At 38.7% G+C, this 26,950-nt stretch overlaps 1 long non-coding RNA gene across 2 annotated transcripts in view; it reads right to left on the bottom strand.

Annotated features, from left to right (window-relative positions):
* Positions 1-1,383: 1,383 nt before the first annotated feature.
* Positions 1,384-26,950, bottom strand: part of LOC144244231 (uncharacterized) — a 29,313-nt gene continuing 3,746 nt past the window's right edge. Inside the window, exons 2-5 of one of the 2 annotated variants that reach the window (XR_013338877.1) lie at positions 20,257-20,316; positions 19,517-19,603; positions 1,752-1,878; positions 1,384-1,531 (exon numbers count right to left, since the gene is read on the bottom strand). This is a non-coding gene — a long non-coding RNA (uncharacterized LOC144244231). Of the gene's footprint in view, positions 1,532-1,751; positions 1,879-15,719; positions 17,024-19,516; positions 19,604-20,256; positions 20,317-26,950 lie in introns of those variants that run through there. The other variant, XR_013338878.1, reaches the window with a different exon arrangement.

Genomic DNA, 26,950 nt, shown 5'->3' with positions numbered 1-26,950 from the left:
TTGTTTAAGATTATTGAATTTTCTGTCCTGATTAATATAGGTTATTTGCATTTTCTTATTGAGAGAGAGAGCACAAGCAGGGGAGGAGCAGAGAGAGAGAGGGACCCAGAATCGGAAGCAGGTTCCAGGCTCTGAGGTGTCAGCACAGAGCCTGACATGGGACTTGAACTCAAAAACTGTGAGATAATGACCTGAGCTGAAGTTGGCTGCTTAACCAAACCAAACCAAACCAAACCAAACCAAACCAAACCAAACCAACAAAAAAAGGATGCCAGTTACTTAAATCATAATATATTTTAGTGCTTATCTATACTTACATATTAATTGAAACTCTCAAAAACCAATTCACATGACTATTTTAAATGTATTAGTGAATATTTAAACTAGAATTTCTATTTGAAAATAAATTAGAAATTAAACAAGCATTTAAGCTAGAATTAAACTAAAATCTCTGTTCTAGCATTTACTGATTGTCTTTTATCATTCAGTTTGTGACCTTTTTTGTTATTGGCATGATGAATAATTTTTGGTNACAAGAGAATCCCAAGCAGGCTCTGCACTGTCAACACAGAGCCCAACACGGGGCTCCATCTCATGAATCGAGATAAGAGATCATGACCTGAGCCGAAATCAAGAGTCAGATGTTTAACTGATGGAGCCACCCAGGCGCCCCCAAACCTGGGTATTTTGGGTGTTTATGTTATAAGACTGTCTTATTTAAACCTTCTGTTTTAGGTAGTTCACTCTGACACTGATCTGGCTTTGGAAGAGGGGCTCGGCCCCATTATTGACAATAGAAATCTGGTTTCTCACTTGGCTTCAGTTAACCTGGAGGGAGTGAGGAAGCGGCACTGCTTGATACTGCTGGCGCAGTGGTGGCTGGGAGCCAACTTCCTCCAAATTTGGGATATATAAAGCAAAAAGAAAACTCAGGGAGTTCACCACTTTGTCATTTCTAGGGACCCAAGGTCCCTAGCCAATCTGCCTTCTTCTCTCCACCTTTTAGAGTTTTCTCCTTCATATATATATAATGTCCAGGGGTTTTGGTTGTACTTACTGACAGGAATATGGCAAAATATATCTATCTACTTTAAAGGAGAGGTATACACATGTTTTATTACAGAAAGGAATTGCCGGCTCCCTCATGCTGCTGTAACTAGAAGGCCCTCTTTCTTCTTTTGTTTCTGAAGCTGTTTTTCCTTCTCGCCACTTTTATATTTTCTATCACAGATTTAATTAATAATCATTCTCAGTGATATAAGTTAAAAAAACAAAATGTAACTCTACTCAAAGCATTCAAGTTATCTAGCGGTATATAACAAATCATCCCAAATGTGTGGTATGAAATGACAACTATTTTATTATTATTATGATTCTCTGGGTCAGGAATTTGGACAGGGTACAGCAGAAATGGCTTTTCTCTGCTTCACGATGTCTGGAGTCTGAGCTGGCATGACTCAGATGGTTGGGGGAGGCTTTCACGATGGGGGTGCAGAATCATCTGTAGGTTTCTTCACTCACATGTCTGGTACTTGGGATGGGAATATTTGAAAACTTGGCTCAGTTGCGACTATTAACAGGAATGTCTGCATGTGACCTATTTCTTTTTTAATGTTTATTTCTTTTTGATAGACAGAGCAGGAGGCGGGGAGGGGCAGAGAGAGAGGGAGACACAGCATCTGAAGCAGGCTTCATGCTGTCAGCAAAGAGCCTGACACAGGACTTAAATTCGTGAACCATGAGATCATTACCTGAGCCGAAGTCAGATGCTTAAATTTCTGAGCCATCCAGGTGCCCCAACAATGCCCATTTCTGATATCAACAGTGCTTCAGTCTTTAATTCTTCATTTGGATACAGTTATATTTCTTCCATGGACACTAGACAAGAGATATGACAGAGTGTTTTTCTGGAGCCTGACTTGTGTAAAGCACAGCAGAAGATGTGGAACCTCGTGAGTTGCCCAGTGCCATTACTGAGCATGGGGTTCTGGATGCAGAAGTGCCCATGTGATTTTCACCATGTTCATCACTTGGGGTTTCTGGTTTTGGGTCCCTGTAGGATGTAGGACTAGGGCATGGCCCTTTGCCTGGGTTTGAAGGTGGTGCCACTGGTCTGGGACCATGAACTTTTAAATTTTGTCTGCTGGTCACTCACTGCTAGCTCTAGTTCAGAGTTCATATTCCGGGAAGCTTCCAAGAACATGATATTCCTTCAATAGTATTTCCACAGTAAATTATGGCCATGTTAAGATTCAAAAGTTAATGGGATGGCCAATTTGTCCCCTAGAGTGCTTAGTTCAAGGAATCCAGTCAAATGGTAGGATTTGTTTGGACAAAACGTGGAGCTCCAACATCTGGTGATGTGATCACACTTGGTACTCCAAAAGTTTCCTGACTTTGAGATTTGAGTCATAGTTTTGGTACATTGAATTTTCTTATTTATTTGAGGGGGGAAAAGGATACATTTCACCAAGAGAAACTCATAATCAACAAGCCTAGACCACCTCCAAAAGGTGAGGCCTCCATTTAAATTTACTTTCTAGAAATTTCTTCTCCATATCTGAGAGTTATAGTCAGAATTCAGGCTAAAGATGATTCAAGATCTCTGCCTCCTATTTGCAAGTTGTCTAGGAATTTCTTCTGGATAACCTGTATGCATTTCGTACTTTATGATCATAAAGATTTATTTTCATTAATACCCATTTCTTTGTGGAAAGATTCTCTTACTGGTTAAGAAGGACTCAAAATGTGTTGTGGGGACAGTGTAATATTTCCACCTCCTCTCTCACCATTTATTGGTCAGATCAATATAATCATATCAACATTTATAATTCATTTAAGTACAGGCATTTCCTTCTATTTTAAACCTAGAGTCTGTTGTTGCTTTTCTCATGGCTATTTACAACTAATTGTGGAATAAAATAACTTGTCCACCTACAGTTAAGGAAATCTAAGATATTAGCAGGCAAGTAGTAGACATATTTTTATTTTGACTGGAGCTCTCATAGGAAAAAACTCTCTAAAGTCTTGATATATAAGGGAAATGATCGTAGATTTCTTTATAAGTGAGTCTGAGTGTACATAAACTTTGTTTAAACCAAAAGCTTGACTTATGACCTAGCAAACATACATTGTACACCTGCTTTGTAAATGAGTAGCCTAAAGGAAAACTATCTTGTCCTTAAGATATTGATCAACAATCTTACCCTCTGCATTCCTTGATGTTAAAACTTGTTATTCCTGCGTATTTGTTAATCTATTATATTTTGATGTTTTACAAGATGTAAAAAGACATAACCCTGCAAAAACTGTTCATTCTCTGGAGTACTTTCTTTCCTGTGACGAGTGTGTTTCTTGGACAAGCTGTTCTTACTTGAATAAAACTCTCTTTTTTTTCTTTCAGAGATTCTAAAAAGTTTGTTCTTGTTCATTTTGTATTGACAAGAGCACCTTAAAGTTAACACCAAAATAATATTATCTATTTATTTGATTACTCCTAGCACTCTCATGCCAAAACCCAAATGAGTTTAAAATTTCCATATGTGGAATGACACAGTTGTATAAATATCAGAGAATTCACATAAAAATTCTGTGTAAATTAAATTATTCAAGTATTCATTCCATCCTCCCCCCCATTTTTAAAAAATGCTAATATAAGTTTTTGTTTAGGTATTACAAACTGGAGCAAGCCTTAGGAAGTTTAGGAATATAAAAATAGTAGCTTACTAAGGCTATCTAACCACTGAAAATATTTATTTTTTCCTTTTTAAAATATTTATAGTTTATTGTCAAGTTGGTTTCCATATAACACCCAGTGCTCATCTCAACAAGTGCCCTCCTCCATGCCCATCACCCATTTTCCCTTCTCCCCCACCCTCCATCAACCCTCAGTTTGTTCTCAGTATTTAAGAGTCTCTTATGGTTTGACTCCCTCCCTCTCCTTAACTATTTTTTCCCCTTCCCCTCCCCTATGGTCCTTTGTTAAGTTTCTCCTGTTCCACATATGAGTGAAAACATATGGTATCTGTCTTTCTCTGCCTGACTTATTTCACTTAGCATGATACCCTCAAGTTCCATCCACATTACTACAAATGGCCAGATTTCATTCTTTCTTATTGCCATGTAGTATTCCATTGTATAGATAAACCACATCTTCTTGATCTATTCATCATTTGATGGACATATAGGCTCTTTCCATCATTTGGCTATTGAAAGTGCTGCTATGAACATTGGGGCACATGTGCCCCTATGCACCACTGAATATATTTAATTTTATTTGAATTCTCAATTCTTTTCTAATATTTCCGTCTCTCTCTGTCTCTCTCTCTCTCGTTCTCAACACATACTGGATATTCTAGCATTTTATTTTATTTATTTATTTTTTTTAATGTTTTATTTATTTCTAGGAGAGAGAGAGAGACAGCGTGAGCAGGGGAGGGTCAGAGAGAGAGGGAGTCACAGACTGAAACAGGCTCCAGGCTCTGAGCTGGCAGTCAGCACAGAGCCCGACGCGGGGCTCGAACCCACGAACCGCGAGATCATGACCTAAGCGAGTCGGACGCTTAACCGACTAAGCCACCCAGGTGTCCCTGGATATTCTAGCATTTTAAATAGGAGTTCCTACCAATTAATATTTCAGAGAAACACAAGTATGGACAAGAAAATTAGCTACGTAAAAAACGGCTTGTCATATCATAGAGAGTTCTAAAAATTAGTTCCTTTAGCCTTACTGGGAGGTTGATCTATGCAAAAACTTTCTTTTCTTAAATAGTCAGTCCTGAGCTGTTAGGCTTCTTACCAAAGTTCAGGAGGGCAATATCTATTTTCTCAAGATTGTGTGATAATTGGGTATTATAATGTTCCTGGTGTGAAGCAAAGAGATAACAGCCAGAAAGCTAATTAAAAAGAGTTGATTTGCTTTAAGGAAAAGGGCAAAGCCTTTTCCTTCCCTCTGCTTTTAAATCTTTTGGCTCCCACCCACACAAAGACTTAAAACAATAGAGTCAACAGTAAGAATGACACCTCTATGTTAACTCTTAAGAAATATCTTCGTTTTGTTTTCTTAATGAAACATTTGTCTCCATCTTCCTCTGCCTTCTTCCTGTGGGTAACAGCTGACAAATGCTTGTTTTCCCAGTGGTGGTACATTAAAACAAAACAAACAACAACAACAAAAAAAACACCTCCTCTCCCTTAAAGTTCCTTCTTTTAAAAATTTTAAGCCAGCCAAATGAGGGACTACACTGCTACACTGTTTGGGATCTTTCTTTGCCTGACCTATAGCCCTAAAGGAAATATTGTTTCAAATTTTTTTCTGGGTTGGTGATTTCCTAATTTCTGATTTGTAACAAGGCAGAAACTCTGAAATCCCATTTAGGAACAGTAATTATGATTTTATTAATTCATTAATTTCTTGGATTCGATGATTTCACATAGAAGATGTTTGTCTAAAACTTAACAGAAAGCCATGGGGAGGGGAAAAACAGTTACAGAGAGGGAGGCAAACCATAAGAGAATCTAAATACACAGAACAAACAGGGCACGGAGGAGAGGGGAAAACGGGTGATGGGCATTGAGGAGGGCAGTTGTTGGGATGAGCACTGGGTGTTGTATGTAAACGATGAATTATGGGTATCTACCCCCAAAACCAAGAGCACCACTATATTTACTGTATGTTAGCCAACTTGACAATAAATCATATTTAAAAAAAAAAAGAAGATGTGCTGCTTAGCTTTCCTTACTGTAACCTAATGGTATTCTGTCATTAGGTCTATTTTCTACATTACAAGGGAAGTGAAAAGAGAAAGGACAAACAATTGTGATCTTGGGCATAATTACTGGATCATCAGAAATGTTGAATCACATAAAGATAAAAGGGGAAGTGGCTAAAAGAGTAAAGCACACTGTCAAAAATAAAAGGGAAAGAAATGACTGTTAGAAACTGATACGTAATTAATTGAATGTAGTTTTTTTGGTGAGGGATTAGTGGTAAGAAAATAATTGTATGTAAACACATGTTATTTATTTATGCCTTGTATCGTTAAAAAAATTACAGCGATATTTGTGTGAATGTGTTCCTAATTGAAAAAAAAAAAAACAACCACAGTGAAACACAATAGTGGCCTCTCCTTCCTGAGTATGTTTAGAAGTGGCATTGCTTCTCATCTGTCTGGAGCAGTGAGGACGTACTAACACCTCACATTTGTAATTACAAAGCATTTCACATTCTTTGAATTTTTACAATAGCTTGGTTAGATCGATGGCTTAACAAGGAAACAGCCTGAACTAAGTGGCTTGTTCAAAGGGGCATCATTCCTTATTATTAGAGCCAGAACTAGAATTTAAATGTCTTCTCATTTAGGTAATGCTTGAATTCATTTCTGCTGCCTGAACCCACAGACAAGTTTTCCAAGGTCCTTTCCAGTCACAAGGTCTTTTCTTTGGTTTTAATAAATATACAAATGTATCACATTATTTTTATAGTCAGATAGTGCTTTTATAGTCAAATAGTGTAATATTTTATAGTCAAACAGTGCTTTTAAATTTAGGAATTTGGGAACAGTGGAAGGCAGATATGCCGGACACTCTTGACTCTACAGATCTGCTGTTCATTCCCCTCCACCCTGCTCTGTGTCCTGAGAGTGAACTGCATGCTGTCACTGGGATTCTGGTTAGGTTCAGCAGGAGATGGGAGAGTGGGGTGAGCAAGGCTGGGTATTTATTCCTCAGTTTCTTTCCCTGTTGGGCCAGATTGACAGTAGCTATCTTCTTTAACCGAAAGTGTAGCAGACCCTGTGGGGTCCCCACCCATGTGCCCTCAGTCCTCACCATTCTTTACACATGGCGGTGGCTATTTCCTGTGTAAACACCTGCCACTTTCTGCCTGAGGCCTTTTCCTGACCATGGAGCATGCCCAGCCCATGCACAGGGCAGTTCAGTGGTGCTGGACAGTTGATTTCCCCAGGGAGGCAACTCCTAACCAATGATGTATGGGAATTGGTGGATAAACATTGCAGCCTCCTCTACCCTAGTTAGGACAACTCTGGGCTGTGATCTTTACTGTCTCCCAGGGATTCCTATCAAGACTGAGCCCCAGTTTCACTCAGTGGTGATCTACTAATCAATGCACCTAGTACTGGCCTCTCTCCCAGTCCTGTCTCACCTACCCATCTCTTTCCAGTGCATCCTGGGATTGCCTCCTAAAGAAACTACTTGTGGTGGAATCTCAGCTTCAAGGTCGGCTTCAGGGTGATTTTAACCCAATAGAGAAGACAGTTCTTGTCAGGCGGCTGTCTCCTACAGTCACAGATTATTCTGTGGGTTCTAAGAACCTTTTCCTTCCTCTCGACCTTCAGGCCAGATTTATTCATGGATACCCATTGTTGCTAGCCCCAAGGTGATTCACCACCCAACGTACACACAGCTGTAAATCAGGCTGGGCACTGTAATCTTTATGCTGGGTGGCTAAACAATAGATATTCTTTTAGTTAGGAAAAAAATTATACTAAGAAGGGCAAACATCTTATCAGTCTGCCACAGAGGCGCACTTCAAATTCAAAAAAAATTTGAGACATACTGTGAGATAATTAAAGATTGAAAGCAACACTAATCAGGCCAGCAGTGATTACAATGCAATGGCTATCACCATAATGTCAATAAAAGCATCAGAGTTATTTATAGGTTGCTCTTCAGGACGATTGCTGTTTTAGAAGATCTGGTTCTGCTCTGGCTCTTCTTGGAGGCAGAGTTCTTTCAAGGTCTCTGCAGTGCCGATCTGATAATGTGCTAACCTAATACTCTTAGTTACAGCAAAGCTTCTCCCACACCCAGCAGCCTCATGTCCTTAGTTTCACATGTCAGGCATTACAATATATTCTCAATTGTAGCAAAATAAATTTTTTTACACATCAATAAAAATTTGGAGGGATTTGACTTCTTGAGCACAAGGGGTGAAAATCTCCATGTTAAGTATTTTAGAGGAATGAAATGAGTAATAAACAGTCCCTTCCCAGGGTGCCTGGGTGGCTCAGTCTGTTGGGTGTCCGACTTCAGCTCACATTATGACCTTGGGTCCTTGGGTTCGAGCCCTGCGTCAGGCTCTGTGCTGACAGCTCAGAGCCTGGAGCCTGCTTTGGATTCTGTGTCCTGCCCCTCCCTCCTCCTCCCCCACTCATGCTCTGTCTCTCTGTCTCTCAAAGTTAAATAAATGTTAAAAAAAAAACAGCAACAACAGTCCCTTCCCTCCAGAATTCCAAGTCTAGTAGAGGTAGAGGGTGGGGTGAAGACTGAAGGGAGATTCAGGGTAGGAAGAAATCTTCACCAGTATAAATGGCAGAATACTTTGTTAAGATGTTAATTATTGTGGGTTCCCAGTCCTACCCTGGCTTGTTGAAATTACACAAGGTGTCCTGAAGCATAGGGTAATGGGGGAGAAATAAAGGGGTACCCTTGAGGGCTAGGAAAGAACAGAAATTCTGGAGCACTGGGAAGGGAATGCAGGTTGGTGGGCCATGGGTAGTAGGGACCCCTGCTTATTCCATGGTTGTGTCCTGGTTGGTAAGACCTTAGAAAGGGCTGCTTTATGGCACCTTAAGGAGGCTCCACTGTAAGTACCAGGGCTTCTAGCTGAGGCACAGCCCCTTTTCAGCCCTACCTGACTCATTCTTAACATTGGAACAGAAAGCCTGTCACATTTCAAGGTTGGGCAGTGAGAATATCAGAAGTGATTAAGGTAGCTGAGAGATCAGAGGTCTGTCCCCCATTTTCTTTTCTTTTCTTTTTTTTAAAGTTTATTTATTTATTGAGGGGGGAGAGAGAGAGAGAGAGAGAGAGAGAGAGAGAGAATGGAGTGGGGGCAGAGGCAGAGAGAGAGAGAATGCCAGGGCTTGATTCCATGAACACTGAGATCATGACCTGAGCAAAAATCAAGAGTCAGATGCTTAACCAACTGAGCTACTCAAATGCCCCACCTTCCCCCATTTTCTGGTGCATGCACTTCTCTCAAATTCTGGTGTAAACCAGGAAGGTAAGGGAACCTTAGTAATGATTGCGATGGGCTTTCTTGCCAGATCAGAGGGTGCTAATATTGGACTTACATTGGTATAAGGAAAATAAAGATAAGAAAAATGTTTGGATACCTAAATGTCATGGCTTAAGATTGAATGTGTTCCATGCATACATACAACAAAAAGTAGAATATGACAAGGACTCCACAGGAGGCCAAGCATTATAGCATAGTTACAATAAATCATGCATAGTTTTAGCTGTTTGGGAGCATTGTAGTCTGTCTGTTTCTCTCTCTCTCTCTCTTTAAATTTATTTATTTTGAGAGAGAGAGAGAGAGCAAGCATATGCAGGAAGCAGAGAGAGAGAGAGAGAGAGAGAGAGAGAGAGAATCCCAAGCAGGTGCCGCACGGTCAGTGCAGAGCCCTACATGAGGCTCGGACCCACCAACGGTGAGAATATGCCCTGAGCCAAAACCAAGAGTTCGACGCTTAACCAAGTGAGTCTCTCAGACGCCCCACTGCAGTCTCTTTTTCACTGTTCTCCACCCCTCCCCCCCAGGCTAGGGCAGTTAAATAGAGGAGGGGGATATAATTATTTTCCTCACTGATTCTGTTCTCGCTTGCTCCCATTTCATAACACAAAGCATGGTAACCAATAATTCTACATGTGGTAAAAATGTTCGTATTAGTCAAGTATTAATGAAACATTTTCTGGTAATTCCTTCTACTTTCCCCTAATCATATGTATCATTTGAGCATATTCTGTAAAGTCCATGTTATGCATCCTCTGGATTATAGAGGCAGAACAAAACTGTTTAGTTTGCCAGGCATTGTGGCACACGGAGTGCAGATCTCTTTGCTCCCCCATCTCCTCCTCCCACAGACACCTTTCTTAATCGGCAGCTTTCTCTTTGTCTTTCCAGAGGCTTCAGAGCAGAGACCTCTATGTGATTTCTGTTTTTCCTCAAGAAATTATGGCGAACAGTCGAGTGGGTAGGCTTAGAGACATTTTCTATATATAGTCTGTGCATCCTTGATTCTAAAACACTTGATGAAAACAGATTTTTAATGTTTTGAAATTCAGAACGTGTCTTGCAATCAATGTCAAAAGAAATCTGTCTGTTTCCAGGCAGAACTGTAAGTTATGCTGTGTTTGTCATTGTGCACGAGCATGTTGAGCATTGTGTGTGTGGAAGTATCTTTCCATCTGATTGCCAGCTCACATGAGTTATATGTAGCAGTACTTTATGCAGGTGAATTTTATTTGTATATGTTATTTTGTTTAATTAAATAATTTTTATATTTTACCATAGGTATTTGGATTTTTTTCCCCTTTTTTTCTTTTCACTCATCTCCTACTTCCCATCCCCACCTCTGGCACCCATCAGTCTGTTTTCTGTATCTATGAGTTTGTTTTTGGTTTTATTTTAGATTCCATATACAAGAGAGATCATACAGTATTTGTGTTTTTCTGTCTACCTTATTTCACTTAAAGTAATGCCCTCAAGATTCATCCATTTTGTTTGTTACAAATGGCAAGATTTCATTCTCTTTTATGGCTGAATAATATTCCATTGTGTGTATATATACACACAGACATCTTTATCCATTCCCCACTGATGGATACTTAAACTGTTTCCATACCAAGGCTATTGTAAATGATGCTGCAGTGAACATGGGGGTGCAGATATCCTTTTGAGGGTGTCCTTTTCATTTTCTTCAGATAGGTACCTAGAAGTAGAATTGCTGGATCATATGGTAGTTCTATTTTTTTTAATGTTTATTTATTTATTTTGAGAGAGAAAGCAGGGGAAGGGCAGAGAGAGAGAGGGAGAGAGAGAATTTCAAGCAGGCTCTGTGCTGACAGCCCCCAACATGGGGCCCGAACCCCCAAACTGAGAGATCATGACCCAAGCCAAAATCAAAAGTTAGACACTTAACTAACTGCGCCACCCAGGCGCCCTGGTAGTTCTGTTTTTAATTTCTTGAGTAATCTCCAAACTGTTTTCCATAGTGGCTGCACCAGTTTACATTCATACCAGCAGCATGAACACGGGTTCCCTTTTCTCCACACCTGTTCCAATTCTGGCCATTTCTTATGTGTTGGATGGTAGCCATTCTAACAGGCATGAGGTGATGTGTCACTGTGATTTTGATTTGCATTTGCCTGGTGCTTAAAAGATGTTTTGTTGTCCATTTCTATATCTTCTTTGGAAAAATGTCTCTTGAGATCTATTGCCAATTTAAAATTACATTGTTTTGCTATTGAGTTGTATGAGTTCTTTCTATATTTTGGATATTAGCCCCTTATCAGATATATGATTTGCAAATATTTTCTCTCATTTGGTGGGTTGCCTTTTCATTTTGTTGATGGTTTCCTTTGCTGTACAGAAGCTTTTTAGTTTTATGTTGCTCCACTTGTTTATTTTTGTTTTTGTTGCCTTTGCTTTTGGTGGCACATTCAAAAAATCATCACCAAGGCCAATGTCAAGGAGTTTATTGTCTACATTTTCTTTTGGGAGTTTTATGGTTTCAAGTCTTACATTCTCAAGTCTTTCATCCATTTTGAGTTAATTTTCGTGTATGGTATAAGATAGTGGTTGAGTTTCACTCTTTTACATGTGGCTGTCCAGTTTTACTAGCAATTTCAGATGAATTTGAATTTAATTCTAGTCTCCCATTTGGCTTCTAAAGATTATAATTCAGCAAACCTAAACTCTTTTGTTTTAATATGGAAGATTGCCTGTTATATGTCAAACAATGAATTTAAAAATGGGGATTGTCACATATTTTGGACTAGATAAGAAAACTTTGAGAGTTGGGGAGAGATTTGTGTGACCAATTCATGTACTGAGGAGTTTTATTTGGGAATGGCACATCTGTTAAAAGATACTAGCTAACTTGTTCCCCCAAAGTTTTTATGAAAATGTTTAATATTTAGTGCAAATGATATAAAAATGTATAAAGAAAAGTTAGTAAAATCCTTTACCACCCCTCCATCCATTTCTACCCTTTCTTCCCCTACAAGGAGGATCCTTCTATTTCTTGTTTCATGCTCATGCATGATGTGCCTATATAGGTGTTTGCAATGGTATTATGCTAATTCCAAGACTCCCTATAGAGGATTTGTCAGGGTTGCATCCACAGGCCCTCAGATCTCTTTACTGTTGCCGTGTGCACTGGCTCCTGGTGTAACTGCCCTCCCTACAGCTTGCACCTGGTTCCTGAAACACACTTTGCTTGTGCTCGTAGGTGCCCAAAAGCACATAAGAATTTATACCTCACCCTCTAGACTTGGCTAATCACTGATAAATGCAAAGTATAGATTCTAGCTCTCCTGCTTCCTTCATGAATATAATTGAGTCAATCATTCCAGGTAATTTCCTGACTTTGTTTTGTTTTAGACACCAAAGACAGTGCTAAAATATACAACTTTGTACATATGTCCTCTGCTTGAGTGTACTGAGCTCGAACTAAGCCACTCCACGCTATTGAGATAAAGTGGTGAAACTCTAAGTCTGCAGAACGCTCTAAGGGAGAGAACTAGGCAACAGAATTTTGATTCTTGCCTTCAACAAATATTTACTGATCTTCTGGCATGTGCACGTTCTGTGTAGGGCCTACATATTCAGTAGAGAACAAAACAGAAATGGTTTCTGCCCTCTTGCAACTTGTGTAGTTGGGGGTAGAAGGGGAGACATTCAGCAACAATCTCATAAGTAAATCTTTGCAAATTGAATAAGTGCTATGAAGAAAAATTTGAGGGTGGTCTGCAAGAATATAACTGAGGGATTTAGATTGGAAAATCAGGAACAACTTCTCTGGAAAAGTGACAGTTATTAGAAAATAAAAATAAAAAATTTTTCCAATGTTTAGATTATTTACACAATCCTAAAATTCATTCTAAGGAATTTTTATTTTACTTTATATTTATTTGGATTGAATAGACATGAAATTGACTTTTGCCTCAACTTGCAATGTCTGCACAATAGCCATCTTTTTGCTGAATTCTTTGAAACTCTCTTTGCTATCTTGTCCTCTCAATCCCTTCCCCTGTCCTTTCATGTTTATCTCATTTAAAAAGTTGTGATAATATTTCCAAGGGGGCACTTTCTGATCATCTAGCCCACCTCTTTTCTGGCCCCCTTCAGGCTGCTATATAGAGGGAGATTTTTAGTGTAGTGGTAAAAAGTGACAAATACCCTATGACAGAACAACAGGAGATCTATAAATATGAAAGATGGTTATATTGGCAGGAAAGATGCTGAAGTATCTGGAAGTTGGAATCCTACTAACACTACTATTTTGTAAGAGGAACACTGGATGTAATTCATTAACTAGGGCCTGGGACCTCCAGGATAGGGGGAAAGGGAAGGGAGTGAAAGTGAAGGAGACCTACAGAGAGTAGGAGATCGCTGATGCCAGGATAGCTTCTGACACAGCATAGGTGTTCAATAAGTATTTGTTGAGTGAATGAATGCACGAATGATGCTCACTGGAGTAAATTATGCATTAACTGAGTGATCAGCAGCCTCACAGGAAAAGGCAAGCTGCTGCTTTGCATTAGGCCCTGGACTGTCTCTCTGTGAGCATGACGATCAACTGACTAGAATTTTTTCTGGCAATTCCTGTGCCTAGGTTTCTAAATGGTAAGGGGTCAGGTAAGAATACATACTATTATTTCTCAAGATGGGGGAAATGTCAGATATGAATGAGGTAGAGGAGAGGAAACAAACCCAGTACACAGGCAGGGGTGGGTGCTGGGACTGAGCATTCAGGGTTGGGTTCATCTGACTCGATCAGACCAGGAGTCACTGTCTGGAAGCTAAGATAACATCATCTTCTACACCAAAACCAGATGCAGCAGTCAGTTGTCTGGGAAGAGTCCTGCACGACCTGAGTTGTGAAAGGCTGGTTTGGGCAGGAAAATGCATAATGCTGTTGGTGACCGCCAGAAGACCTATTTCCTCTCACCTCAAACCAAATCTCATCATAAGTAGGCTGGACATAATCATAATGACCTCTTGGGTATTTTGGGTGGCTACCCAGAAGGGTAAGATATGAAAAGGATCTGATTTATATTTAATTTTTTAATGGCAATTTGAGGGAGACCAGAATAGCCACTCAAAATCAGCACATATGCAAAACACTGGACTAGGTGCTATGGGATATGAAAGGATATGGGTGAGGAGGAGAGAAAAAGAATTTGGAGTCAGACTTAAGAATTTGAAGTAGACTCTAGGTTATATATATGTAAGGTATATTACACATGAAAAGAAGCCGGCAATGCAAGGCATTGAGCAAGTGCCAACTTACTTGGCACTTGTGAGAAGAGAATTATGCCTTCAGAATTTGGAGGAGGCAGGCTTAGCTGGAAGACTAAAAATTTAAAGCTTGAACTAGACCTTGAAGGATGAGCTGGGAGAATCACCTAGGCTAAGTAGTGCTGTCAAAAGTCTGAAAACCACTATTATCTTTTCTTGCTCTCCTATTTATCCAGGCTCTGCCAGCCCTCAGTGGATGAGGGGCCTAATATAAAGGAGAGCAGGTTTTGCCTGACTTTGGCTTTGTCTCCAGGGCTTGTCACCCCTGGCTGATCTCTGCAAAGGCGGAGGCAACATGCAAGCTTCCTCCTATAGACTGGCCTGGTATTGTGGGCTATTATTGTCTTCAAAAACTGGGTGTGTGAGCCATGCTGCTAAGGTTTTGAGCATAAAATTCTAGAGGCTATGTGTTCTTTAAAAATATTCCCTGCCTCCTAGGACCAGGAATGTCCAGAAATTCAAAGACAGAGACTTATGACCTTTGGAATCTTTTTTGCTTAGCAAGTACAACCCTGGACACTTAGGGTTGGTGAAGATTGGTAAAATTTTCTTAACTCCAACTTTTCTCAATCTCAGAGTTACTTTCATTTCTCTGGCAGTGTCCCCATATAAGGGTGGTGCTCTGGAGAAGTGTAAGCATTTTCCCTTCTATTATTATTTTTTTTTTTTTCAAATTCTGGAATCAGCTGTCACTTACTCCTTCCTGCCCTGGTCCCAGAGTTTCTGACTTCTCCCTAAAGACACTTACTTGGAAACTTTTTGAGCCAGTGGAGAATCAACTTAGAGGGTTTTTTACTTTTATACCAATAAGAATATTGTGTGTCATGGATGGGAAAGATTTGAATACTACAATTATCACATTGAGTCTACATAATGAAATTATTCTCATGTCTTGGCACACAGCCTGAGTTAACTTGCTTTGCTGGATGTAGATACAATGAATTCTGTTTGAACAAGAAATCATGTGGAACAAATGCATTTGCAAAATGTTGTCCATTTAGCAGTGACTTCAATAAGATGTGCTTCAGCAAGGGGTTTTTGTATAACAGCTGTGTTTAAACACCTATCTTAACATTTTTAAAAATTAACTTTTTATTTTAGAGTAGTTTTTTGATGTATAGGGAAGTTGTAAAGATAGTATAGAAAGTTCCCATCTACTTCATATCCACTTCCCCCTATCATTATTAACATCTTAAATTAATATGGTACATTTGTTACAATCCATGAACCAATACTGACTGATACATTATTACTACTAAAATTCATACTTTTCAGATTTCTTTAGTTTTTATATAATGTTCCTTTTCTGTTCTAGGATCCCATATTTCATTTAATCCTCATATGTTCTTAGGCTCCTCTTGAATGGGCTTTTTTTTTTTTTTTTTTTTTTACTTTCTTTGTTTTTGATGACCCTGACAAGTTTGAGAAGTACTGGGCAGGTATTTTATAGAATGTTCTTCAACTGGGATTTGTCTGACACCTTTCTCATATTATACTGAGGTTATGCAGTTTTGGGAGGAAGACCACAGATATAAAATGTCAGTTTCATCATAGCACACCAAGAGTATGCCCTATCAGCATGACCTATTCCTGTTGATGTTACCTTGGTCACCTGGCTCAGGTAGTGTTTGTTGGATTTCTCCACTGTGAAATCAACCTTTCTTCTTCCCTTCCCATATTCCACTCTTTGGAAGGTAGTAACTATGTGTAGCTCACACATAGTTAGTCTCTGAGTGTTAGGCTCTGTCTCCTAGAGGGCAGAGCCCTCTGTCTCTTACATAAATCATTTGGAATTCTTCTTGTCAGAAGACCTGTCTATTCTCCCTCATTTATTTATTCAATAATTTATATCAGTGTAAACTCATAGATATTTACTTTATACTTTCAGTTATAATTGAATACTATTTTATTTTGTGCTCAAATTCTTCCAGTTTTGGCTATTGGCTCCTGTGTCAGTTTGATCTATGCTGTCACCGTGAAATGGGTTTTTTGATCACTCCCTTACTTTTTGGCATCACGAGATACTCCGGGTTCGCCTTGTGTATTTCCTATCTCAGTCCTAGAATCAGCCGTTTCTTCAGGAGTCTGGTTCCTTTTATTGGAGAATGGTGTTAGAATACAAAGATATAGGGGCTGGCTGTGCTTCATGCTACTTGAGTATCATTGGTTCGAGGCCCTCTCAGCTGACAGAGGGAGGAAGTATTTGTGTACTCGAAACCTTGTATATATACACAACTGTAAATATTGCTATAGTAAGGAATATTAAAGTATGTTAATGTAAATGAATGTCTCCAACTATAGTGCATTACCATGTGGGTCATTCTAGATGCCTCCCCTTGCCTTTGTAAACTTCCACCCTAATAGTAAGGCACTGACTCCTACCACCATCCGTTTACTTAAGTCTACATAATTCAATGGGCTCTGAATTACGAACCTGTAGCCCCATGGGAAGCTTTACCAAGTAGAGTAATGTACTTTTATACAGTTCCTTTTTGTTTTAGTATTGCAAATTTTACTTCTTTCCAAAGTCAGCACTCCTTTCTCCTCAGGTCATACTTCACCACCCATTCCCCTCTCTCAACATGGCTGCATTTCCACAGTTGCTGTTGAATATATAGAATTGCTTTAAATTTGGGAAAGGGGGGTGGAGGGAGGTCCTTTGTGCTATTCTCCTCAGGTGCCCTGGGTTTACTTCTGAAAAACAAAAAGGATGATGTTGGAGGGGAAAAAGCAGAGACACAGAAGAGAAGATAATGTTTTGTTTAATCTAAACGTAGATTTAGCATATAAGTGAATAGGTAAGGAATTCATACTTGTTGAGTGCCAGCCATGTCCTAGAATCTCTGTTGGGATTTCTCACATATTTTTTCTCTTTTTCTCTGTACAGTGATATAGATTAAATGTACAGATTTAGAATCTATGATATAGATTAAAATCAAAATCTTGAGTGTCTGACTCTTTATTTTAGCTCAGGTCATGGTCTCTTTATTTTAGTTAGATCCCAGGGTCTTGGGATCGAGCTCCGCATTGGGACTGCTGGATTCTCTCTCTCTCTCTCTCTCTCTCTCCATCTGTCCCTTTCCCCAGCTTGCACCCACACTCTCTCTCAAAATAAATAAATAAATACCTTTAATAAAGTAAATAAATAAAACCAAATCTTTATTTTATATATAAAGGAATAGAGGTTCAGAGAGGCTCATTAACTTGTCTAAGATCACATAGTAAGAATTTGAACCTAGATCTTCTTAACTCTGAAGCTTTGGCAGCACATTAAAATCATCTAGGCCTTTGGCATGCCTGGCTGGCTTAATCAGTAGAACATACAACTCTTGATCTCAGCATCTTGAGTTCAAGCCCCAAGTTGGGTGTGGAGTCTACTTAAAAAAAAAAAAAGTCATCTGGGCTTTTAAAAAAGAAAAGAAACAAAACACCTTGCCTGAACCTTATCCCAGACCAAATTAAATCCCAATCTCTGAGGGTAAGGATGAGCATTAGCATTTTTAAGTGCCCCAATGTGCAGGCCAAGGTTGAGAATCATGGCTCTGCTTGGAGACACAGCCTCTCTCTCACTTTTCTCCTAAACGAAGGGAAAGGGCATTTTCTGAACCAATGTGCATTCTAAATACTCTCAGAGCACTTTTAGAGCCACCTCTATTCCTTATTTCCTACTTCTTACAGGGGTTCTTATCATCTCTAAATAAGTGTAAGCAAGCAGGCAAAGTCAGAGCAGAGGTTATTATTGATGGAAGAGAAGTAGAAATTCAAGCCAGTAAAGTTAATCTGTGTTTTTCTTTTCATGAGACACATATGTATAGTGCTGATAGATTTTCAAAGCACAATATCAAATAGTATCAAGAAAATTTGATATGATTTTCAAAATGGGCTGACAAATTTTGTTTGTTGAATATTCATACACCAGTACCAAATAGTATTGACTTAATGTCTTGGTTTCTATGGAGTGAAAGAAGATGGTGCCTGGGTCTATTGCTGGTGAGAAAAAAAAAAAAAGTATGAGTTCCTGTTATCCTGTTATCTGTTAATTGCCATATACAATATAACATTGTACTACATGATTTTCAAAGTACTCTAATTTACCGTGCCTGTGGCATCCCTATCAATTATAAAAACCCATTCTTTTATAGTCTCCTTTTAGCCTTGAAAGCAACTATGAGCAAGGACTGTTTAAAAAATATCAAAAGGGCATTACACTTTGAACACTGTGTCAAATATTATGAAGAATATTTTATTTTTTAATTAAAAAAATTTTAATGTTTATTTATTTTTGAGAGAGAGGCAGGCATGAGCAGGGGAGGGTAGAGAGAGAGGGACACACCAGAATCTCAAGCAGGCTCCAGGCTCCAAGCTGTCAGTACAAAGCCTGACATGGGGCTCAAACTTATGAATGGCAAGATCATGACCTGAGCCAACGTTGAGTCAACCCACTGAGCTACCCAGGCACCTCTCTGAAGAACATGTTAGTATATTCCAATATAATAAAAACTAAATGGATAGATGCAGGCATTCTTGGAGTTGGCAAAACATGTCATTTTTGTAATAGTTACCATGACATTTAAGACACATGAAACCAGAGTACCTCCTTCCATGAATTTTATCAATAGACTTATGTTTTATTTATTTTTTAAATGCCTTATTCATTTTTGAGAGAGAGAGTGAGAAAGAGTGAGCATGCACGCAAGTGGGGGAGGGGCAGAGTGAGAGGGGGGCAGAGGATCTGAAGTGGGTTCTGTGCGCTGCTGACAGAGGTGAGCCTGATGTGAAGCTTGAACTCACACATTGTGAGATCAGGACCTAAGCGGAAGTCAGATGTTCAACTGACTGAGCCACGCAGGTGCTCTAGACTTCTGGTTTTTTTTTTTTTTTTTAATTTTAATGTTTTTATTTATTTTTGAGAGAGAGAGAGACAGCATGAGCAAGGGAGGGTCAGAGAGAGGGAGTCACAGAATCCAAAGACAGGATCCAGGCTCTGAGCTGTCAGCACGAGCCTGGCACAGGGTTAGAACCCATGAATAGTGAGATCATGACCTGAGCTGAAGTCAGCCGCTTAACCGACTGAGCCACCCAGGCGCCCCCTAGATTTCTGTTTTATGAAGAAGTAGAAATAGTGTGGAGTTCAGGATGCCCGTCCTCCACCCCATTCTGGCAGCTACCTTCCAAATCACTACTTACCAGTGATGCGGACGCTTCCATCACAACTCCAATTTCTGTGATTCCTGATTGCTTGGTCATTGTTGGGTGTATAGAGAGTCCCTTAAGCTGTCAAACCACACTGTGGTTACTGAACATTAGAGAGAGTGCCCAACTATTGTGCTACAAACTGCACAGTGAATATATTTTTCCAGTTTACACTGGTGTAACTGCTTTTTAGCTTTGACCAGTTTATTGTTCAGTTACTTTTATTTGTCTTGTAGATGATCTCTTTCATCTGACTATTTGCTCTGCAGATGAAATGCTCAGCCTATTTTGTGATGATCATCTTGCCAGATTATAACACTTGCTCTCTTTCAGCCCCAAGCCAGTTTTGCATATGGGTTACTAACTCAGTGAATATTCAGCTGTTGTTCTTTAAGACCCTGGAGCAATTTCCTTGCATAATTATTGCATATCATCAGGTAATCTCCCACTTTTCTCCCAAGATTCTTTTTTTTTTTTTTTTTTTTTAAGTAGTCTCCACATTCAGTGTGGAGCACCACGTAGGGCTTGAACTCACAACCTTGAGTTCAAGACCTGAGCTAAGATAGAGAGTCAGATGCTTAACTAACTGAGCCACCCAGGTGCTCCTGAGATTCTTTTTTATCAGAAAATTTCAAACACTCAAAGTGGAGAAAATAAATCAAATCTGTATGTACCCCTCACCTAACTTCTGCAGTGGTTACCTCATCCCTCCTCTTGTTTCAGCTGTGCCTTACCTGTTCCTCTTCTTCTTGAGGTGAATTTAAGATTTCTTCTGAACATATTTCAGTATGTATCTGCAAAGGACAAGGATTTCTGAAAAATTATAGATACAATACCAAAACAAATTTTAAAAATGAATAGTTCCTTAATATTAGAAAATAATATCCAAATAGTGTTCAAATTTCTTCAGTTGTCTTGGGGTTTCTTGAAAATTGGTTTAAATCAAAATTTTGAGGTCCAGATAGTACATTTGGGCTAGTATAGCTTTTAAATCTCTTTTATTCTATAAGTACCTAATCCTCTCCTGTTTTTTCTCCTGCAATTCATCTGTTAAAGAAATTGAATTGTTTTGTAGTATTTCCTCCAGATTAAATTATACTGATTGTATTCCTGAAGTGTCTTCTAACATGGTTTTCTATACTCTATATTTCCTGTAAACTGGTAGTTAAATTGAGAGGCTTCGATTTTTTGGCAAGACTACTTCAGGAGGTGTGTGTGCTTCCATCAAGAGGCCTTCAATGAATGTTTGTACCTCCTTTTGTGATGACAGCAGTCACTGATGATTATTATGTAGCTTCATCACTTAGAGGTTTGTACAATGATGATACTCTAATGCTATCAATTTGATTCTTTCATTATCTGGAATACTTTAAAGAGAAACTTTCCTTCATCAGCTGTTTGGTTGTTGTGTGGTACAGTTTGTACAGCAAAGGTATATTGAGTGTTGGTATTTCCTTTTTTTATTTGTTTTCTCAATAATGAATTGATTCCAAAGATGAACAATGATTTCTTTAGATTATCATTATCAACACATAGGTACCAACATATCTGATGTGTTTCTATCCATTGAAGTTATTATTTATTATTGCTGTTCAGTTTTACTACTTTGGCTAGTAGGAGCCACTTGAAGTTAGTTCCCGAGTCCCTTAGGCACAACCTTAGTAGTTTTAGATAGTACCTTTGCTTTCTGATATGACAAAATACTCCATTCTCATATACTTACCGCATCAGGCTTGAAATCAGCCATTTTCCCAAAGAACTTTGGTTCATTGTAGTGGAAAATAGTATTTAGACATCACAATCTTGTGCTGAGGGAGAAGGTAATAATTTAGTAAAGACCTACAGGGAATGAGGGAATGAATTGTGTGGATATTTGGGAAAAGAGCATTCCAGGAAGAAGGAACAGCAGGTGCAAAGAATATGAGGCTGGAACAGAATAAGAGGAAAGTAGTGGGAAAGAAAGAGAGGTGATGAGGAGCAGACCAGGTAGGGCCTTGTAGGCTGTCTGAAGGACTTTAGGTTTGCTTGGCATAGGTGGGAGCCATTGGAGGGTTTTGAGCAGAGGAACGAGGAATAATCTTTTGTTTTAATTGAATAACTATCAGTGCTGGGTTGAGAATGGACCGAACAGGCTTAAAAGCAGAATCTGGCAGACCATTGAGAAGGCTATCACAATAAATCAGGTGAGAAGTGATATGGCTAAGGCCAGTGTGGTAACAGTGGAGATGATGAGAAAGAGTCAGGTGCTGGTATGTTTTGAAAATGGAACCCACAGAATTTGCTGAAGCATCTGACTTGGAATATGAGGAAAGAGGGCTCAATGTAACTCCAAGTTTTATGGCCTGAGCTATAACTGAAATCCTAAAACATCATGATAATATGAGTGGCATCTCTTCTGTGGCTCAGTGCTACGTTTGGGGGAGGGACAGTAGAGGGGTCAGGAAAAGCTCCACAGAGGACTAGATACTTAAGGTGAGTCCTTAAGTATATGTAGGAGGACCAGGTGAACAAGAGAGGAAAGAGCATTCTGAGCAGAGGGAGCATCCGAGGAAGTAGGAGGTTAAAGACTGGGAAAGGTGGGTGTCTTGTATCAGTACAACTTATGTAAATGCAGAGTCCTGAAAGGACTATGGGTTTGGAATTATGATTTGTTTTTGGGGTACAGGGATCTATGGCAGGAAATGAGTCTATATAGGGAGAGGGGGACCTTATATATTTCATGATAAGAATTTGAATTTTGCTTTATGGATGATAAGGAGACTAGAACTTTTTAAGCCTGAGAATGTCATTATCAGGTTTATACTTCAGAAAGATCATCTGGGCAGTTCAGTGAGAGAGACTGAAGGTATAGAAAAAAATGAAACTTCAGTCATTTTAAGAATTTATCAAAGATCACTTTATCATTAAAAGAAAGAGAAATATCTCCACGTCTTTCTAACAACTCCCTCTGTCTCTGAGTGCAGTTTTTATTTTCTACTTCTCATTATAAGTAACACTAACATGAGTAATTATAATAATTTTTAAATTCAGAAGTAGAGTTTATTTTCTAAGGTAAATTCTCAGGTCTTTAGAAAGACACACACAAACCCCATCTGTTTTGTAATTATTCCTGGATGAATAACACTTAACTATATAGTGTTTTCATATGCCAAAGAGGTTGGACCACTAGACAACATGTTTTAACGGTAGCACAGAACATGTTACCATAAGAAGCATTTGACATTTAGTCAAAAGGCTCACATAATATGAGTTGGGGGCTAAAATCATGTTTCTATTACTGTATATTCAATTTGGATGAACTCCACATTTTTATGAAGAGCTATTTAATATAATGAGATTTTTATCTCTTCTGGCTGAACCAGAAGTTGAGTACTTTACACTTGATAGTTTCTCTCTGTGTGATGACATTAACAAAGAAATGAGTCATTTGTCAAAGTGACCTTTACTCAACAATGTGATGTCCAGGTAGAACATGATCAGAGTTGCTTTGATTTTATTTTTGCTTGAAATAGAGAGAGGACGATTGCCAAGTGCCCAATGTGGAGCTCTCCTTGACATGTTCGGTGCTTGCTGTTTGTTTTTCCCACCTAACCCCTCACCCACTCTGATCTTTGTCTTGATCATTCCCTTCTCCTTCTAGCTTTGATTGTCTGTTTTCCATTCTGTTGTTCCAGGATGTTTGGGGGACATGCTGTTTTTCAAATCTTTCTTCAAAACTGTGATACCAAACAATCATAAACCCATTATAAAAATTGTTGATGTTTACAAATATATCATTATCTTTCTTAAAAATAATTTTATCACAATAAGACAAATATCAAACCAATATTCCTTAGTAGAGATGGAGTCTAAACTGGCTCTGAAAGGCATCCATTGGATTTTTCATTTAGCATAATATAAATGCAGAATCCTATAACCAGGAACCACTAGTAAGATAAAAGAAGAGTTTTGTTGTACAAACTCAGATTTATTAAAACATCAAACATTTATGGAGCATATACTATGTGCCAGGCAGTGTGCAAAGTAACAGAGATGCCTGAACTGGAAAGTCAGTCCTTGCCTTTATTTAAGTATCATGGAGAATTTATTTTCTATATAGAGTCAAAAACAGTCTGGAGGGAAGAGTTCAGATGGTGGAGTAGTAGGGGGACCCTGGGCTTGCCTTGTCCCTCCAGCTAGATCAACATCAAATCATTTTGAACACCTAGGAAATTGATCTGCAGGTTAAGAGAATAATCTGCATAATTTGCGCGAGAGAACCTGGAAGTCTTATTTTAACAAATCAAAGCACATCTAGTTAAAGGTCCAAACACTCCCCACTGCAAGCAAGGAGGAACTCTGCAGAGGACTGACCTGGGGGAAAGAGCAGCCAAATCACAACAGCAGAGTGTACACAACATACACCAAAAACACTTTCTGAAGTGCCAGGCTCTGGGACTCTTCTTAATATCGTGTTACTTTCAGGAGCAAGAAACATAACAAGCTTTCATAACACCCAAAATACAGAAGCCTGGACAAAATAATAAGACAGAGGAATTCTCCCCAAAAGAAAGATAAGAAGAAATCAAAGCCAGAGATTTGTTCAAAACAGATACAAGCAATATATCTGAATAAGAATTTAGAACAATACTCATAAGAATACTAGCTGGGCTCTAAAAAAAAAAGCTAGAAGACACCAGAGAAACACTTGCTGCAGAGATTAAAGACCTAAAAACTAGTTGGGCAGAAATAAAAAATACTATGACTGAGATGCAAACCTGACTGGATATAATCACAAGGATGAAAGAAGCACAGAGGAACGAATAGATGATATGAAAGATAAAATTATGGAAAATAATGCAGCTGAAAAGAACTAGGAAAAAAACTATTAGATCATGAATATAGACTTAGGGGACGCTGTAATTCTATAAAGCATGATAATATCCATATCATAGGAGTCCCAGAAGAAAGAGAGTGGGAAAAAGGGGCAGGAGGTTTATTTGAACAAAGTATAGCTGAGAACCTCTCTAATCTGGGGAAGGAAACAGGCGCTCAAGTCCAAGAGGCACAAAGAACTCCCCTTAAGATCAACACAAACAGGTCAACACCAAGACATATCATAGTGAAACTTGCAAAATACAAAGATAAAAAGAATTTCGAAAGCAGCTAGGGACAAAAGATCCTTACCCTATAAGGGTGGATACATAGGAGCACCAGCAGACCTGTTCACAGAAACGTGGCAGGTCAGAAGGGATTGGCATGATATAGTCAATGTGCTAAATGGGAAAAATATGCAGCCAAGAATACTTTATCCAGCAAGGCTGTCATTCAGAATAGAAGGAGATATAAAGAGTTTCCAAGATAAGCAAAAACTAAAGGAATCTGTGAACACTAAACCAGCTCTGCAAGAATTATTAAAGGGTATCATTTAATCAGGAGAGAGCAAAAGCAACAGAGACAATCTACAGGAACAGCAACTTTATAGGAAATACAATGGCACTAAATTCATATCTTTCAATAATACCCTGAGTGTAAATGGACTAAATGCCCCAAAGAAAAGACATAGGGTATCATAATGGATGAAAACAAAAAACAAGGCTCATTAACATGATGCTTACAAGAGACTCATTTAGTTATTTAAAAAAATATTTTTTATGTTTTTATTTTATTTTTGAGAGAGACAGAGTGTGAGCAGGGGAGGGGCAGAGAGAGAGAGAGAGAGAGAGAGAGAGGGAAACAGAATCTGAAGCATACTTCAGGCTCTGAGATGTCAGCACAGAGCCCTACATGGGGCTTGAACTCACAGACTGCGAGATCATGACCTGAGCCGAAGTCAGATGCCCAACCAACTGAGCCACCCAAGAGCCCCACAATTTTATTGTTTTTATTTTTTAAATATAGTTTATTGTCAAGTTTGTTTCCATATAACACCCAGTACTCATCCCAACAAGTGTCCTCCTCCATGCCCATCACCCATTTTCCCCTCTCTCCCATTCCCCATCAACCCTCAGTTTGTTCTCAGTATTTAAGAGTCTCTTAAGAGACTCATTTTAGACCCAAAGACACCTCCAGATTGAAAGTAAGGGTATGGAGAACAATTTATCATGCTAATGGACATCAAAAGAAAGCTGGAGTAGCCATACTTATATCAGAAAAACTAGAGTTTAAACCAGACTGTAACAAGAGATGAAGAAGGCCAATATAGCATAATAAAGAGGTCTATCCAACAAGACCTAACAATTATAAATATTTATGCCCCCAATTTGGAACAGCAAAATATATAAATCAATTAATAACAAAGAAACTCATTGATAATGGTACCATAATAGTAGGGAACTTTAACATTCCATTACAACAGTAGACAGATCATCTAAGCAGATCAACAAGGAAACAATGTGGCTTTGAATGCCACACTAGACCAGATGGATTTAACAGATATATTCAGGGCGTTTCACTGCAACACAGCAGAATACACATATCTTTTTGAGTGCACATGAACATTCCCTAGAATAGATTACATACTGGGGCACAAATCAGGCCTCAACAGGTACAAAAGGATTGAGATCATGCCATGCATATTTTCAGACAATGTTATGAAACTTGAAGTCAACCACAAGAAAAATTTTGGAAAGACCACAAATACATGGAGGTTAAAGAATATCTATTAAAGAATGAAGGGGTTAACCAGGAAATTAAAGAAGAAATTAAAAAATACATGGATACAAAAATGAAAATACGACAGTCCAAAACCTCTGGGACGGCAAAGGTGGTCATAAGAGGGAAGTATGTAGCAATACAGATCCTTCTCAAGAAGCAAGAAAAGTCTCAAATATAAATCCTAACCTTACACCTAAAGGAGATGGAATAACAGCAGCAAATAAAGCCCAAAACTAACAGAAGAAGGGAAATAATAAAGATTAGAGAAAAAATAAATGATATAGAAACAAAAAAAAAACAAAAACAAAAACAAAACAAAACAGTAGAACAGATCAAAGAAACTAGGAAGTGGTTCTTTGAAAGATCAGCAAAATTGATAACCCCTTGGCCAGACTTATTAAAAGAGAGAGAGAGAGAGAGAGAGAGAGAGAGAGAGAGAAAGGACCCAAATAAAAAGAATCATGAGTGAAAGAGGAGAGATCACAACCAACACCACAGAAATGCAAACAGTTGTAATGCTCATATTATGAGCAATTATATGCCAACAAATTTGGCAATCTGGAAGAAATGGATAAATGCCTAGAAACATAGAAACTACCTGAAACAAAACTNAAAAAAAAAAACAAAAACAAAAACAAAACAAAACAGTAGAACAGATCAAAGAAACTAGGAAGTGGTTCTTTGAAAGATCAGCAAAATTGATAACCCCTTGGCCAGACTTATTAAAAGAGAGAGAGAGAGAGAGAGAGAGAGAGAGAGAAAGGACCCAAATAAAAAGAATCTGAGTGAAAG

Source organism: Crocuta crocuta, unplaced genomic scaffold, assembly GCF_008692635.1.
Source record: "Crocuta crocuta isolate KB4526 unplaced genomic scaffold, BGI_CrCroc_1.0 scaffold170, whole genome shotgun sequence".
In the NCBI taxonomy this organism is placed as follows: domain Eukaryota; kingdom Metazoa; phylum Chordata; class Mammalia; order Carnivora; family Hyaenidae; genus Crocuta; species Crocuta crocuta.
Note: the sequence above shows the minus strand (reverse complement) of the source record. Positions and strands in the feature narration are given on the sequence as shown.